Raw genomic sequence first — 12,509 nt, forward strand, 5'->3', positions numbered from 1 at the left:
TCTGAGATGATATCTTTGTTAGTGCCCCTTAAGAAGGGTGGGTACCTCATTGCTCACCTCGGCTTTTTTGGTCTCTGGGTTCCAAAGAGTTAGGATGCACGTGATATGGCTCGTTTTTAATAGGGCTAAAATTTTGGGTGGTGTTTTTTGACATTCCTAGTTGGCTGTGCTGTAATTACACCTGAAGTTGAATGGACACCAACTGCTTGTATCTGAAATTATTTTAACTCCCTGTTTAATAGATAAATTTCTGTTTGGAGCGGACTTATATTTGTTGAAAGGTCGAAGGAGACTTTTCCAGCTAGAATGCATTAAGTTCTGACATTATAGATGTTTGTGAAAATGGGAAAAAGAGAATAAAAGGATATAACATTGGGCCTACTTTAGAGAAAGGCTGAAAGAGAAACTGTGAACTTAAAACTGTTGCACTCTCTTTGTTACCTGTCTTCCCCTGGGTGATGAAGATGCAAAGGATTACTCAAAGCCCATTTCTTCTGAGCAGTGAGAAACCCCAAAGGGGTTAATTTCCTGGAACCCTCAAGAGAGAGGCATTCCTCCTTGGGAAATTAACACCAGACTGGGGTTCTTTCTCAGTATTTATTCTCCAGGCCAGAAAGTTACAGAAAAGAAACATAGGTGGGGTTATGGTTAAGTATAGTTTAACAATAGAAGGTGGTAACATCAGCGAAATAATGAAGTGACATTCCATAATGCAGTTTGCAAAAGATTAAGTTGATCCACCAACAAAAGCTTGTTCTTAGCAAGTACTATCTTTTCCTACAGCAGTTTCCTCAGTATTTTTGCATAACAATAAAGCAGCTTTGGGTTAACCTGCACCAAAGATGTCTGTCCTTGAGCCAGCAATTTTGTGGTGTTACAATTCTTTATCTATAACAGAAACTTTAGCCTGGGGAAAGTTTCCTGTCTTTTGCAAGCTTAACATTTCTATATGTAATTTTTAAAAGTTAGGTTATACCTGAAACTACAGGGCTTTGGAAACTAGGCCCTGTGAAATACATCTGCTTTATAAATGTTAGTATACTCCACATAAAATTCCCAATTTGTCACCTTCTGGAATCTTCCGCCACAGATGTTTTCCTGAAAATGAGTATAGGGGGTTCTGTGTGTGTGTGTGTGTGTGTGTGTGTGTGTTGAATTGCATATAAGACTGATTTGGTAGGGGGAAGGAGGTGGTAAATGAAACAGCTTAGAATGCAGCTCAAAAACTGCTTCAAAGTTATTTTTTGTGACTCATGTAATTTCTGCCAAATTGAATTAGATGGTAAGTCAGGAAAGGGCTTGATACTGGTTTTCTTAAAGTGAAGTACACATTTAACTCATGTTTATCTGGAGCAAAAACAAGGTTAAATATTTGTTAAAATATTAGTAATTTTAAAATTCATTATGTCAAGAGCATGTTACTCTGAATTTGAAGTGTCTTGATTTTTCAGATGTAGAATTTTATGTCCTGTGCTGCTGACATCCCATGGACATTTTCTTATACTACCATAAGAGTAATGTGGGGTCACTGCTGAAAAGTCTTAGCCATCAGTTGATGGCCCAGGACATGTATGCAATTATGACTAAGCAACAGACAAATTAAAATAAATGCAAGCAGCACTGAAGTGCAAAAGCCACAGAGTAATAGAAGCCAGGGAAATTAATTACAAAGAGTTGCGTGGTCTTGGGAAGTTAGAAAGATTCCTCAACTTGGAGTCTGAAGAACTGGATTCTAATCCTACCTCTATCTTGTACCAGTAGAGTCGCTTAAACTGGCTATGCCCCAGTTCACCACTGGTAAAAATGGGATAATGGTTCCCATTTTACGGTGGTGTCAGGGGGGGTTAAACACAGCAGGAGCTCAGGAGACACTCTTTGAACTTAGACTTCCTATAGGGGAAGTAAATTAAGAGGAACAGAAGTAATGGGAGTTGCACGGTGTGGGGGGATGAGCAGCCCATTTGGCAGAGTTGAAAGTTAGGAGCTCAAGTGTGCAGCTGGTCTCCTGAGGGGATCCTTACCCCTCCGGCCTCCTTGGGGTCCCCCCAGGCCATTTGATAGTGAGTGCATGGTATTACCAGTACTTGAAGTGTTTTTGTTTCTCCTGTCTGCAGGACACAGTGCTACATGTTTATTAAATGATTATACAGGACAATTAACTTTTTTGGTGTACATTTTTATGAATTTTAACAGATGCATAAATTCATAAAATCACCACCATAATCAGGATTCAGAACAGTTCCATGACTACAAATAACTCCCTCATGCTATCCTGTTATAGTCATACCCTTGCCCCTACCCTCCCATAACCCATACTTGTTGTCTACACATTTAACACATGTTACCCACTCCTGTGGCACCACGTACTTCTTATGTCTAACACTCATCACACTGGTGGTTACCTGGTCATATTCTAGATCATGAACTTCAAGAGCTCGGGAACCATGATATCCCTGCCATATCCCCAGTGCCCAGCATGGAGCCTGGCACACAGGAGGGGAGACTCCAGGACATGTTAAATGAATGAGTCCTTACTGTCTGTGCCCCAGTTTGACCTTGTTCTTTATCCTTCATATTTAAATAAGGAAATGGAGATTGAGAGCAGTTAAGACACTTGCCCAGGATCAGGTAGTAGTACATTCCAGAATCAAGGTTTGTCTTCATCTAAGGCCGGTGGTCTTTTTATGTTAAGACATAAGATAGATAAGATTCGTTTGCTTTATCTCATTTGAAAGCACATTGGTAAGTTACCCAACTATTAAAATAACCATGGTGTGTGGTATGTGGACACAAGTAACAAAATTGTTCTTGGCCTGTTAGATAATGTAAAACCTGCCCCCCCCCTTTATTTACTATGTAAACTCAAAATCTTATTCTCAGAGCTAACACCAAACTGGGGATGTTCCTCCTTCTAGACTGACTAACAGTGTGAGGGGAGGAGGTGGGCAGAGAAGACCAAATGGAGCTGTGGCTTTCGTGTCCCTCCCTTGGTACTTTTTCACCAGCCAAGCATGTGGAGAACACAGCTCTCCAGCTTCCCGTCCACGCACCTGGGCCCTTCAGTCACTGATTGAAAGGATAAGGCAATAGCTGAGTCCGGGGCTAAGACAGGCAGAGCTGAAGGCCAGTGGGAACCTGCAGCTTTGAGAGTCTGTGGTTTTCAACAGTTCATCTCTCCAGGAAAAGGAGTCTGGGTTTTTTGGTTTTATTTTAATTTTCCTTTTTAAAAAGATACAGGGCTTAGCCTAGGAGAGAAGTGTGTGTGAGAGAGAGAGAGAGAGAAAATATGTGTGTGGGTTTCATACTGGTTATATAGGGCCATAAGGCTCAGCAACTCCAGTACAGCCAGAGATGGCAGCAAGATGACTCTTTGGTCTCCTGAGAGCCCTTTTGAGGCTCCCAGACCCTAGATCCGAGCTGTTTATTTGCATTGCACCCCAGACTCAGAGAGCTGAGAGGACACAGTCCTGGATAAAGAAAGTGAGATCAAGTCAGCCCTAATCCCAAAGTAGGTTAGGTTTGTTATCTTCTGTGGTTTTACCAATATGAAGTGCCTTACATAAAGTCCTTATTTCCCAAGCTGCTATTTTGCTTTGAAAAAATAAAAACAAGTGAAAAACAAAACAAAACAAACAAACAAACAAAAAACTCTCCCTTCCTTTCTTTGTATATTTAGTAAATATTTATTGAGCATCTATTCTCTACCAGGCACTCACTGGGAACAGCAGAGTGAATGAGACACACGTGAGTCTCTGTGAGCAGGGCTGATACACAGTCATGCAGGCAATTCCACAACAGTGTGATAGACACAGCTGTAAGAGATGTACACGGGCTGAGGGGGTCCAGGCAGGCTCGATGGGGGAGGTCATGCTTTGCCCAAAAACTGAAGATAAGTAGTTCTGCAAGCAGAGAGTTGGGGATGGGTGTTGCAGGCAGAAGAAAACCATGACAGTCATAGTCCTGGAGGTAATTGAGACTTAGAAGAAATGAGAGAAGCTCAGGACCACTGGCAGGGAGTGAGAGATGTGCTGGAGAGACAGCAGTGAACAGATCATGTAGGGCCCATAAGCCATGTCAGCATCCAGGAGACCAAATGACATTTTAAGGGCAGTAGGGCATTAATGAGGGTTCTAAGCAGTGAAGCAATACAGGTGTGTCTGCAGTGAAACTGCAGATTTGAGATGCTTTAAAAGCATCGTGTTCATACAACTTGTGATTCCTCAGGCCTCTCTTAGGCTCACAGTTCATCACCCCTGTTGCCTTATTTCTGGCTTGGACCCCTGATGTTGATGGGGGCCCTTGATGCTGGGGTGACCCTGAGGAGACGCTCATTCCTCAAGGCTCTTGGGTCTGAGGTTGTGCATCAAACCATCCTGCTTACCTTATAGCAATTGGTGGCATTGTTTTGAAGCAAGAAGAGAGTGCGAGAGAAGGGAGAGTCCCCTTATCCCCTTTAAAATAAGTGTACAGCACATCCTGTTTAATCATGCCACTTTCAAAAATAGATTTTTATTCTCTGTAGTATCTCGGTCACGTTTCAAACATCATATAGCCCTCTCCAGCCTCCTGTTATTCTTTGAAACATCTCCTGAAGTCATTAGTCTCCTCTCTGGGTGTCATGATACCACCCTAACTGGACCCTCTTTGCCTCTTGACAGTCCCTTGTGAGCCTCTGACATTCCAGGCTTCCTTATTGCAGCTGGCGTCCCTGGCACTCTTAGGTGCAGAGGCTTACATCGTGCCAGCACCCCCAAGCAGAAAGTCGAGACGCCTTAGTCTGCCTTGCCAGATTCTGGAGTCTTAGCCCCACCTGACCCAGCCCTCAAGGCCACTGTCCATGTGGTGCTCAGAGTGCAGGGGGAGTTTCCAGGAGGAGCTGATGTTTAAGCTGAGCACTTACAGACAGGCAGGAATTAGAAATGAGGTGGAAATAGTGGATTGTGAGGAGCTGCAAGTTCTGAAGTTTGGCGTGAGTGGGATTTGAGTAAGGTCTAGAATGTGGGTAGAGCATCTCAGACTAGATCAGAGGTTGCAAACTGCTATCTCTAATGGCTGCCTATTAGAATAGGTGGAGCCAGTTTACAGAGCAGGTTGTCAGGCCAGAAATATCAGATTCTGTGTTTTAGAAAAAAAAAATCACTCTGGTTGCAACTCGGGTAGCAGAGTGAAGACATGCATGAGGTCACCCTGTGCGTACTAGGCAAGCTTTCCCTCCTGGGGAGGGAGACATGGGCTGGGGGACGTTCAGCATAGCATGGGAGCGATGGCTGAGAGGACTCTGGTCCCAGTTGCATCACTTGACAGGTGGTGCACTTGATAGGTTACACTCTCTGTCCCTCAACTTCCTCCTCTGTAAAATGGGGATAACCACCACACTTCATTGGGTGGTTATTCATAGTACTGTAGTAAGGATTAAGCGAGTTACTATTTGTGAAGCATTTAGAATGTTGCCTGCTACATAAGGTTTGTTAAATGATGGGAAGAGTGCTCTAGACTCACAACTGGATGTTTCTTTGACTTTAGGGTCTCTTACACTTTAACAGCTGAGCTGGAACCCGAACACTTTGTGGAAGTATTTCCCCAGATAGTGTATCAATCACTTAGTGTTTCTCGGCAAAAGAGTACACTGAAGATTTTGAACTCTCTTGATGAACTTGGTTGTATCAAGTTCAAAGGCCTTCAAAAAAAATTTTTTAAACACTTGAATCCTTTTGACCAAAATCTTTTGCAAAACCCTGATGTTCACAACTGACAAAGCTGTGCTGCTCTGATTTAAGTGAGTCAAGGGGACTCATGAACTAAACACTTGCTTCACATCCTCTTTCTAAAGGTCTCATTTCTGAACCAGGGAATGTAGCTGGACATCACTGGTCTGGACGGTTCAGGGAGATGTGACTTATCCAAGATCACGCAGTGAAATGATGGCAGGTTTGTGACTAGAACATGGATCTCCTGACTGCTTAGCAGCCCCTCCATTAAGATCGGGATTCTCAACGTTGGCTGCTCTTTAGAATCCCCTGGCGAGCTTTAAAAACGTTCCATGCTGGGGATCTACCTTGAGAGTTACTGACTTAATTGGTCTGGGCTTGGCCCCAGCATCAACTGCTACTAGATCATTCAGTCTTGAGTAAAAAAAACAAATTTTCTTTGTGGAAAACTTATGTCTTAAAGTTTTTGCTGTGAGAATTATTAATTGCATTAAAAACAAGTAGGTTGTACCAGAATTTATAGCACTGTTGTGCAGAGGTGTTCCTGCAGGGAGACTTTTGAGCCCTTCTGGGCCTTGCAACAAAAGTCCCTAATCAAGTTCCCTACTGACTGCTTAAAAATTCCCCAGATATTTTATCAACTGAGTGTTGTCACAGTAGGTATAGGATGCTTTCCCTGGCTGAAGGAAATGGTTGGATTACTTCTCAGAAAAAAGTTGCTTTTGAAAAATATGATAGAATTTCATTGCAGTGTAGCTCATTATTTTAGGAAATTTGATATTCTTTAGTTCAAATCATGACTCTGGAAAGTCAGGTGTGACAGAATCTGTGCCTGGACACTGATACCACCCCTACTCCCTTCCTCACCTCCCCTGCAGCATCTTCCTTAAAGACTTTTGCTAGGTTATAATTTAAGTCTAGTGCAGAAGGGCTGTGTGTGTGTAGGTTTTAGTGGGGCAACACTGGGCCCTTTGGGGAGTTAACTGTAATGAGCAAGAAATATTTTCCTTTTGCTGCTTTTCCCTAGACGTAAGGATATGTCCAGATGGGAAGGTTGCTGTCTCCTGGGATGGCTGTTCAGCCCAGGAGAAGGACTGTTCGCCTCCAGGAGACTGGCAGACACCAGGGTTGCAGCTGCATCACTTCTTTGGTCACCAGGGTTGGTGTGGCCAGTGGCTGGTCAAACTAACTGGTTGACGTCTCCTTCTTCTGCATAAAGGAAGGCCAACCACCCTTTGGTCAGAAGTAAGGTAGGGTCATGGAGCTGCCGCTTCAGGAGAGCAGGCCCATCTCCTGCAGGACCTTGTCTTGGCTGAGCTGGAGGGTGGAACCTTCATCTTTTTGTGCAGTCTGGAGAAGCCTATGGACTCCTCAGAAGTAAGTTTTTAAGTGCAAAAAAAAAAAAAAACATAAAAATACAAAAGAAATGGTTACATTGAAGTAGTTATCAAAAAATTTGAAAGTAAGTTTGTAATATGGCATCATGTCCTTTATTTAGACAGAAAATAATAAGAACTAGTGGTGGATTTAATAACTGCTATAATTTCGAAGTGGTGAGCGTGAACAATTTAGGATATGTGGAATGGCAATACATTATTTCTGCTGGCAACCAATCACAGGTGCTGCTAATAACATTGTTGCCTTCTGTTCATAATAGGAGGAAATGATAAATTCAGAGGTTTATGAAAATAAAATAGATTCATGGACTCCCTGAATCCTATCCACAGATGCTCTGAATTAAGAATGCTGGCCTGGGTGTTCAGCTTAATTCCAAGTTGATATCCACTTCCACATGCACCTACCTGTAACCTTTTTTATGCTTGTGCCTGACTTTTTTTTGCACTCCTCTTTCCTTCCTGTGTGTGCCTCAAGTCCCAGGATACTATGTAAACATGCACATCCTTTCTTCTCTGTGTCCCCTGCTCTTGTTACAGAAACTGACAGTGGCTTATCTAAATGTCACGCAGCCCATATGACAAAGACCAGAGTCAAACTGTCCAGGGCTTGTGCATTGGCCCAAGCAGGACAGTGAGAGCCAGGCTCCTCTGAATTCCTGCTCCGCCATACTGAGCCTGCAGCTTTCAGCCCTTTTTTTGCAAAGGGTTACTCCACCTCCAGGTGTTGCTTCTGTGAGCCAGGCAGGAAGAAAGGGGGAAGAGTGAAGGGCAGAGGACCAGGCTGGTTGAGTTGGTCCTTTTTTAATCAGGAAAACAGCTTTCCTGGAAGTTCCATCCAGGAGACTTCTCCTTGCTGCTCACAGGCCAGTGTATCCTATGACAGCACAGAATTGCAAGGGAGTCTGGGAGGTGAGTGTTTTTAATAAGCACATCACTGCCTGTATTAGTCCATTTCTGTTGCTTATAAAAAAGTACATGGAATTGGGTAATTTGTAAGAAAACAAAATTTATTGCTTACAGTTTCTGAGGCTGGGAAGTCCAGGGAACACAGCTGGTGAAAGCCTCGGTGGTGGTGACAGAGATGGCAGAATATCACATTGCAAAAATGGTGGAGCAGAGAGACTAACCTCTTCATTCACTCTCCTTTCAAAGCCCTCCAAACCACGCCCATGACCACCATTTTTAATCTGTTGACTACTGCATGGCCCTACAGTCTAGTCACCTCTTTAAGGCCCCACCTTTCAATTACCGTAATAGGATTTCTCACCCTCTTAACACTGTCGCAGTGGGGTTCCAATCTTAGGGGGACACTCAATCCAAGGCACTGCCCCAGACAGAATCAGTAGTGAGGAGGAAGGAAGACTAGGTGTTGGGTAGGCATCTAACAGATTCTGCCACATTGCCTAAGCCACCTGCTACTTTCGGGTTCCAATCTTAGGGGGACACTCAATCCAAGGCACTGCCCCAGACAGAATCAGTAGTGAGAAGGAAGGAAGACTAGGTGTTGGGTAGGCATCTAACAGATTCTGCCACATTGCCTAAGCCACCTGCTACTTTCTTCTGGCTGCCTGGCTGCTGCCTTCCATGTCTCCTCTCATCCATCCAAATTCTACATGTCCTATTTTCAAGTCCCAACTTCTTCCCTGACTTCCCTAGCCCACACTGATCTATGCTTCTTAGATATAGAACTTTTCGAGTTAGCAGAGGCATGAGAGTCTTGTAGGGTAGCCCCTCATTTTATGGAGAACTGATGCCCAGAAAATGACTTACCCAAGATCATATGGTAATGGTAATGACAGCAGCTACACGTGCTCTAGATATGCTGCTTAGCTAGTCACTTGACATAAATGACCATTTAACCCTTCCAAACCACCTCCCCCATGTAAGGTAATTATCACCTGCATTTTACTTATTAGGAAGCCATGGCAAAGAGATGTTAAGCCACAGGAATAGCCAGCTAGTGCGTGACACAGCCAGGCCCAGCACCTGCACTGCCTCCCTAACCTTGTACTGACTCCTACTCAGCTGACTGGTGTTGAAGATGAGATTAGAACCCCGACCTTCTAAACCTTAAATCACTGTTCTTTCCGCTTTGCTTTCCTGAGTTCTTACTGTTTGTACCTCTGTTTTTTGGTGCTTTTAGTTGTTCGTATGTATTTCTTACTGCCTGAATTTGACTGAATGTTTTTTAAGGCAGGATTTACCTCCTAACTAGCATCCTTACTTTCACTCTTACTTCTCCCCTAATCCTCACAGCATAGCTTGAGTGATCTTTTAAAAATATAAATCGGGGGCCGGCCTGTGGCTCACTCGGTAGAGTGCGGTGCTGATAACACCAAGGCCATGGGTTCGGATCCTATATAGGGATGGCCGGTTTGCTCACTGGCTGAGCGTGGTGCTGACAACACCAAGCCAAGGGTTGAGATCCCCTTACCGGTCATCTTTTAAAAATATATATATATAAATCGGTTTTGTCACTCCCACCTCAATCAATGGCTTTTTGTTACTCTTAGGCTAAAGGTCAAGATCCTTCACGTGTCCTGTAAGGACTGAGTTGCTTAGCCACTACCTCCCTCTCCAGCCTCATCTCACCTGCCTCCTTTCCTGTCTCACTTGTCCAATTAGCCACATGGCCATGGTTTAGTCTCCTCTTTATTTATTTATTTATTTATTTTTTGTCCTTTTTGAGACCGGCCACACCATGCTCAGCCAGTGAGCGCTGTGAGCGCACCGGTCATCCCTATATAGGATCTGAACCCGCGGCGAGAGCGCTGCTGCGCTCCCAGCACCGCACCCTCCCGAGTGCACCACGGGCTCGGCCCTTAGTCTCCTCTTAATCATCATGCACCTTCCTCCCACAGGGCCTTTGCACCTGCTGTTGCTACTGCCTGGTATTCTCTCCCCTCCCCTCCTTATCTCGTCAACTTTCATGCAGCCCTCGGCCTGGTCCTCACATGCTCATGAAGCTTCTCCAATGTGTAAGCTGGCATCACAGCACCAAGAACAACTTCTTGTCCTCTCCTTGACCAGACTTGTGGTCTGATGTTTATTTGTGTGATTATCTATCAGTGTCTATCTCCTCCACTGGATTATTAAGATCAGGCCATGAGTGATGTCTCTTTCAGCCAGTCTTTTGTCCCCACTGCCTACTATAGTGCCTGTCACATAGAAAGTGCTCAGTAAATATTTGTTGACAAAGAAATGACTATTTTATCTCTCAGCACCTAGGACCAAATTGAATAAAAACAGAATTTTAAAGAACACAAGTTAATGACAAATGCCACCATAACTACCTTATCTTCCAGCATTATGTGTAATTAGATTCTTTGAAGGAAGAGAGAGGGATACCAAAAAATTTTTGTAGAAATAATGGCTAAAAATTTTCTAAATTTGATGGAGTAACTATAAAACTACAGATTCGGGAATGACAAACTCCAAGCACATGAAACACACAGAAAATAACACCACGGCACATCATACTCAACTTGGTCAAAGCCAGGATAAACACAATTTTATTTTTCTGTATAATCTTTAGGCCTTTTTTTTTTCTTGCCTATCTAGGATCTCTCCTATATAATACTAACAGAGTAGTGAGAGCATGTATTTTTGCATGTTGCCCAATTTTAGGGGGAAAGCATTCAGTATTTCACCATGAAGTATGAGAATAGTTGTAGTTTTTCCACAGATGCCCTTTATCTGATTGGGGCAAGTCCCTCTTATTCTCAGTTCACTGAGAGTTTTATCATGAAAGGGATTGATGTTGAATATCTTTTTCTATACCCGTTGGCCATTTGTATGTCTTCTTTGGAGAAATGTCTCTTCAAGTCCTTTACCTATTTTTAAATTTTCTTATTTGCTTTTTTTTTTTCGTAATGGAGTTGTATTTAGAAATTAACCCCTTATCAGATATATGGATTGCAGATACTTTCTTCTGTTCTGAAGTTTGCCTGTTCATTTGGTTGATTGTTATCTTTGCGAGGCAGAAGCTTTTTAGTTTGATCTGGTCCCATTTGTTTATTTTTGTTTTTGTTGCCTGTGCTTTTCGCATCATATCCAAAAAGTCATCGTCAAGACCAATATCAAGGAGTTTTTCCCTGTTTTCTTCTATGAGTTTTACAGTTTCAGATCTTATTTAAGTCTTTAACTCATTTTCAGTTAATTCTTATGTATGATGTTAAGTAAGGGTCCAATTTCGTTCTTTTGCATGTGGATATCCAGTTTTCTCAATACCATTTACTGAAGAGACTGTCCTTTCCCCAATGAGTATTCTAGGTGCCCTTATCAAAGATTAGTTGACCATTTAAGTACAGGTTTGTTTCTGGGCTTTTTATCCCATTACATCATAGTTGAGCTCCTTTTGTTCTATAGCTAAGATCTTATGCAAGTGTAATTCAAGCATGGTTTTCGAAAATGCTCATCTTGAATTGTCTAGAAACCCACTGCCACGTACTAAATCCTTGATAGATGAAGGAACACAGGCTGCACGTGTCTGTAAGACAGGGAGAGAGAACAGGTGCTGAGTGATGGCTAGAGAACCGAGGCGGGCAAGGAATAAGAACAGAAGATTTGAATTAGTTGTGTCTTGTGAGGCTTGGAGTATTCTCTGTGTCTAGGGGGTAACATGTTCTCAAAATTCAGGGCATATTGGGGCCGGCCCAGTGGCGCACTGCTACAGTGCGCCGCTTGGGAGCGCAGTGGCGCTCCCGCCGAGGGTTCGGATCCCACATACAGACCGGTGCTCACTGGCTGAGCAAGGTGCGGGTGCAACACGGAGGGTTGCGATCCCGTTACCGGTCCTGGTCCGGTTCGGGCGCGACACTGAGGGTTGCGATCCATTGCCGCTCACGAAAAAAGACAAAAAGGAAAAAAAAAAAAAAATTCAGGGCATAGACCAAGGAAGATGGGGCGATCATCAGAGAGTGTAAGGACCCTGAAGGGGAAGAATGGGTCTACTTATCTCTCCTTGGAGAGTCTGCAAAAAGGGCCTATGTCCAAAGACTCCAGGCCAAACCTGCTGTGGGGTGAAATAGAAGAGAAGTGAGGAGTTATGTGTTAAAGCTGGGCTCGTTCAGGGCCGGCCCGGTGGCGCACTGGATAGTGCGCCGCTTGGGAGCGCAGTGGCCCTCCCGCCGCGGGTTCGGATCCCACATACAGACTGGAGCTCACTGGCTGAGCAAGGTGCGGGTGCAACACGGAGGGTTGCGATCCCACCGCCGAGGGTTCGGATCCCACATACAGACCGGCGCTCACTGGCTGAGCAAGGTGCGGGTGCAACACGGAGGGTTGCGATCCCGTTACCGGTCCTGGTCCGGTTCGGGCGCGACACTGAGGGTTGCGATCCATTGCCGCTCACGAAAAAAGACAAAAAGGAAAAAAAAAAAAAAATTCAGGGCATAGACCAAGG

At 43.9% G+C, this 12,509-nt stretch overlaps 1 protein-coding gene across 1 annotated transcript in view; it reads left to right on the forward strand.

Moving 5' to 3' along the window:
* PPM1H (protein phosphatase, Mg2+/Mn2+ dependent, 1H) overlaps positions 1–12,509 on the forward strand; it is a 158,942-nt gene that overhangs the window by 10,684 nt on the left and 135,749 nt on the right. The gene's annotated exons all lie outside the window — the stretch shown is intronic.

The sequence above is a fragment of the Galeopterus variegatus genome, unplaced genomic scaffold (assembly GCF_000696425.1).
Source record: "Galeopterus variegatus unplaced genomic scaffold, G_variegatus-3.0.2 Scaffold653, whole genome shotgun sequence".
Taxonomy (NCBI): Eukaryota; Metazoa; Chordata; class Mammalia; order Dermoptera; family Cynocephalidae; genus Galeopterus; species Galeopterus variegatus.